The sequence below is a fragment of the Nicotiana sylvestris genome, chromosome 5 (genome assembly GCF_000393655.2).
Source record: "Nicotiana sylvestris chromosome 5, ASM39365v2, whole genome shotgun sequence".
Classification (NCBI taxonomy): Eukaryota; Viridiplantae; Streptophyta; class Magnoliopsida; order Solanales; family Solanaceae; genus Nicotiana; species Nicotiana sylvestris.
The window spans coordinates 71,603,113-71,609,112 of NC_091061.1; positions in this window are offsets into that span (position 1 = coordinate 71,603,113).

The window sequence follows — 6,000 nt, forward strand, 5'->3', positions numbered from 1 at the left end:
AGTATTCTTAGACCGTCTGTGAAACTGTGTCACCAAATTTTGGGTAGAGTTGTATTTAGACTTCCGCAGTTTGTATTAAGATAAATTATCAGATTTTGTCTTCCGCTTAATTATTTCCGCTATTTGCATGATATCTACTCATTACTAATAATGGTTTAAAACTGGAAAAATGTTAAGTAATTAGAATAATTTGGCTTGCCTAGCTTTCACCAGTAGGCACCATCACGACTCCCGAGGGTGAAAAATTTGGGTCGTGACAAGTTGGTATCAGAGCTCTAGGTTACATAGGTCTCATAGTTCACATACAAGCTTAGTAGAGTCTGAGGGATCGGTACGAAGACGTCTGTATTTATCCCCCAGAGGCTACAAAGTTATGAAAAACTTCACATTTATTCTTTCCTGTCGTGCGGTTTGGTTTCTCAATGCTAATTGGATTTCTACTCTGTTCTTTTGCAGATGGCGAGAACACGTGCTTTCTCATTCACTGACCAGCAGCTCGAGCCCCCAGCAGCAGCTCCTATGAGGGTCAAAGGGCATGGCCGAGGCCGTGCTAGAGGCTGAGGTAGGGGCAGAGCTCTACCCAGAGCAGCAGTACCAGCGACGAAGCCTCAGGTTGACTTTGATGATGAGGTTCCGGCCCCGGCAGTTCCGGTGGGCCTAGCTCAGGTCCTAGAGGGGTTTATTGCTACCCCAGTACTCCAGTATGCTCTGGTCCATCTAGTGGGCCTTATGGAGAGTGTCACGCGGGCATGCTTGCTTCCTGTAGCACCAGCCGTCTCTCAAGCTGGAGGAGGAGCCCAAAATCCTGCTACTCGCGCTTCGGAGCAGGTAGCTCCCCAGTTTCAAACTCCAGCAGTTCAGCCAGTTGAAGCAGTTTAGCCGGGTGTGATAGCTCAGACCGGTGATGGAGCAGCTATGTCTGCCGATGCTTTGTGGAGGTTGGACAGGTTCACCAAGCTCTTCACTACTACTTTCAGCGGTGCTTCTTCTGAGGATCCCCAGGATTATCTAGACAACTGTCATGAGGTTCTCAAGAACATGGGGATAGTGGAGACCAATGGGGTCGATTTTGCTACTTTTCTCTTGTCTGGATCCGCCAAGACTTGGTGGAGAGATTATTGCTTGGCTAGACCAGCCAGATCACCAACTTTGACTTGGGAGCAATTTACTTAGCTATTTTTGGCGAAGTTTCTCCCCATCACTCAGAGAGAGATCTATCGGAGGTAGTTTGAGCGTCTACAGTAGGGTTCTATGACTATTACTCAGTATGAGACCAAATTCATCGACTTGGCCCGTCATGCTCTTATCATACTTCCCACCAACAGAGAGAGGGTGAGGAGGTTTATTGAGGGACTTATCCAGCCTATTCGACTTCAGATGGCCAAGGAGATGGGGAGTGAGATTTCTTTCCAGGAGGCGGCCAATGTGGCCAGGAGAGCTAAGATGGTTCTATCGCAGGGAGGTGGTTAGGGATCTGATAAGAGGCCTCGTCATTCAGGCCAATTCAGTGGTACCTCGTCTGGAGGTAGGGATTTGTATGGTAGAGGCCATCCTCCTAGGCCTTTTCAATCAGCACTTCAGGTTTCTCACGGTGCTTCAGGTGGTCGTGGTTCTCATATGCAGTATTCCGATCAATAGACCTACAGTGCACCACCAGCTCCTATCAGTGCACCGCCGCTTCAGAGTTTGCAGGGTCGTCAGCCCCAATAGCCTAAGGCTTGTTTTACTTGTGGCGACACGAGGCACATTGCTAGGTATTGCCCTCAAGCACCGAGTAGATCTTAGTATCAGGGTTCCCGTGCCATGGTTCAGGCACCGAGTGTTCCACAGCCCGCCCAACCGGCTAGAGGTAGGGGTAGAGGTGCTAGAGGTGGAGGTAGAGGTATTAGAGGTGCAGCTCAGATCGCTAGAGGTGAAGGCCAGCCAACATCAGGCCATCCCAGAGATGTAGTTTAGGGTTGTGGGGCCTGTCATACCTCCTTTTTCACTACCTACACCCCCGGAATAGGGCGTAAAGGAGTTTTTTCAATTAAAGGACAATCGGAACGAGATTTAATTATTAATTATTCAGAGTCGCCACTTGGGAGATTAATGGTGTCCCAAGTCACCGATTGCATCCCGAACCGAGGAAAATATGACTCTATTAACAGTCTGCGAACCAAAAATCCGGGTAAGGAATTCTGTTAACCCGGGAGAAGGTGTTAGGCATTCCCGGGTTCTGTGGTTCTAGCATGGTCGCTTAACTGTTGCATTTGATTTTATCGAATTTTAATACATGCTAGCTTATGTGCCTTTTATTTAATTTTGAACCGCTTTTATTATAATTATATTTTAGAAGAATTGCGACGTCGTAAAAATGCGTTTCGAACCGCGTCGCAATCAATGCACCCGTGGTTATCGACGCATTTCGACTTCATCAAAATTTGGATTTGGGTCGCATCAATGTGCACCCGAGTTTAAGAATGTGATTTAATAAAATCGCGTCTAAAGATTCTAACGTAATACTATTTTGGGGAAGGTCGTGAAATTCGCTAAATGCTCCCCCACCCCCAATTTCCGAATAATTTCATGCAATTTTGTGTTTATTGGGCGAGGTTCGTCTCATTTTATTTTAAGGGCCAACTTAGAAGCAACTGTATTTCTCTTCTTATTCGTCTCTAAAAATAAACAAAAGAAAACTTAATTAACTAAAATATGGGCCAGATGTATTAACCAAGAAACCAAGAGGGTCCAAGCTTCAATATTTGCACATGGGTAGAATTTCTAATAAACATAGTCATTAGGCCTGAGCTTGGCCCAAACTGGACAAACGTGTCCAGTTGTATCAATACGATCAGGGGATCGAATCCCTGGGCTAGCATACCACGCTTTTACCCACAAGAACCAACTAACATGCTCAATGGGCGGACAAGAGTCAACACAGGGCTCTAAAGTGGCCTACATCTGATAATCAGTAAAAGGAAACTTGCAAACGAATTGCATACACTCACACATCCCTGATCTATACACTTTGGTATATCCATACCGTTCGAGGTTCCCTGATAACTTCTCAGACAAACATGACAATAACAATCTTAACCAAATCTAATGAGCCATGACAAGTGACAGCGAGAATCATTTCAGACATATGTTTGAAATAAACTCAAGATAAAAAACAAACTCATATGTTCATGAATCAAGCTGGAGGTTTGCAATTCAACAGTCAAACTAGTGGATCAGATGGCTAAGAGAAAAGAATAAGCAATCCGGCTACTATAAGAACAAAAATGGATCCTGAATTGCAGATAAACCAAAAGCCAATACAAATATCTTAACAAGGCTAACAATGCAGAATTGGCACTCAAGATGCACAAACTTGCTGCTCCATTAATGCAGAACAAAGCAAATTTTTCAGCAGACCCGCAGTTCAAACAAATAGCCAAAATACTGCACGTCATCAGCTCAATCTACTGCTGAAATTGCCTTCTTCAGCAGCTCGAAAGAGCAAGACTATTACAGCAGTAACAAGACAAAGAGAGCATTTAAACCTTCAAATTCGCCACTGCCTCACCAGGAGGCGATTCCAAGTATATATCAGAGAAGCAGCACAAAAACAAACTATTTCAACCTCGAACCTGATGGAACTAAACCATGTGACCTCAAGCAGAGTGTTGATTGATTTAATAGAATTAGATGCCAAGGAAATCTCAGTTCCAACAAATGATCTATTTCAATCGGAGAGCAAGAGAGGTACCAAACTTCAACAAGAGAATAACCAATTCGAACAACTCTCACCATACACGGAAGATTAGTGATATTAAAAGAAAGGTGAGACTTGCCTGAAGTTAGAGTTTTTTGATTAATCAAACCGAGGCAACTACACGGACTGAAACAGAGTAGCAGTCTCAACTAAATCAACACATCATTCGAGACATAAATCACACGAGTTTCACCATCGATGCCACTGCTGGAAGGAAACGAAAATGCTGTCTAATCTAGACTTCAACACTAGGCTACTACCAATAATCTAAGAGAATGCCAATCAGCAAGCAACCAAACAGCAATTTCATGTTCTGCCAAACCATCTCGTGAGCAGATGTTTTGCAACGAAAGGAAACAAACGATATTCAACACGTATTCTTAGAGCACATGATCGATGTTCAACACGTATCCCAATTGATGTTGAAAGAAACACAAAAAACAGATATGAAGCAGTCGATCATAACAAATGGAAAGCACAGGGAAGAAGACAGGGGAGCTACGATTTCATTATAGTAACTAGGAAGAATTCAGGGACATACACAGACTTCATTTAACTCATTGCACAAGGCTATTCAACATCACTTAATTTCGAAAATGAAACTAGTACCTGAAATCAGCTCTTCAATTAACCAAGTTTGGCGATTACAGTGAATCACTCGAACCAAAACCAAATGAATCAATGACGACCAAGATACCCCGACTGGGATCTACGACGAACAACAATGACAATGAACTCAAAACAAACTCCTCTCAATTGCCTTACACCTCAGAACCAAAAAATTGAAGAATGAAATTCAGGGATCGAAAAGAAAACCAACTCCAACTGAAACCCTTTGATTTTTTGTATATTTTGTTATAAATTCCAGAAAAACAAAGAAAAAGAAGTCACCATTTTCTCTCTAAAAATCTATCACTCCCCAAAAATCCTCTCCTAAAACCACCCTCCAAAGAGTCAGATTCCATCGTTTTATGAAACGAACCCCGGATGAATGTAGGGCTCGGATTGAACGAAATCAATCCGATGCCTCACATTCATCCAACGTATCATCTCTAGGACCTTCTAATCGCGTCACTTCTCTCAAACTCGAGCGAGTGAATGAAAAGAGAATCTTTGGTGTGAAATCTGTTATTCGGGGTAAGAGGAGAGATAGATAAACGCGCAGGTTAGGGATTTAGGCTCACTCGCTTGGAATTTGGATGGAATTTGGGGTTGGGTTCGAGTGATTTGGAGAAGAAGAACAAGGCTGCGTTGGGTTTGGGACTCTGGGGGGTTTGATCGATTGATTGGGTTGATTTCCTGTGGGTATATGGGCGGGTCGGGTCAGGCAAGGAGGGGTGATTTGGGATGGGGTTAGAATAGGTATTGATTTTGGGCTAGGATCCGTTTGGGCTGGGGTTTTAAGAACGGAACTGGCCCAGTTTTTGGGTCTTTTTAAGACCACCTATTTTACTCTTATTTTCTTTTCTCTTTTATTTCCTTTTTCTCATTTTTAAAATTTTTTATAATTTTTTCTAATTTTTATAAAGATGTAAAACTAACATGAAATCCTAATTATTTCAAAACAAAGACTAATTAATTCCTAAAATTGTTTAAAAAAACTATTTCATGACAAATTCACAATAAAAATCATTAAAATGCAAAAGTGAACTAATTTTGTGATTTTTCATGTTTTGTCTAAACAAATTAACCCTTAATTGATACTAAAATATAAAACTAAAACCTAAATGCAAAAATGCATATATTTTATAAAAATTAACATGCGCAAATAAAAATGCAACCATTATAAAAAATGACACCAAAATACACAAAAAATCATTTTACTTGAATTTTTGGGAATAATTCATATATAGGGCAAAAATCACGTGCTCACAGGGCCCAACCCCGATGTTATGCTCTTCCAGCCAGGCCCGAGGCTGAGACTTCCGATGTAGTTATCACAGGTACTGTTCTGCTTTGTAGCAGATATGCTTCAGTTTTATTTGATCCAGGATCTACATACTCCTATGTGTCGTCTTATTTTGCACCATATCTGGTCATGCCTAGTGATTCTTTGAGTGCTCCTATTTATGTGTCTACACCGGTGGGTGATTCTATTGCAGTAGATCAAGTCCATCGTTCATGTATAGTTGTTGTTGATACCCAATTTTTCCCTATGTATTTTTATATACAAAATACTTTCAAAATAGCATGTACATTCATATATAAGCATGCCCAAGAGTTTTGGTATTTTTTCAAAGATTTTAAAATCAATTTATTGT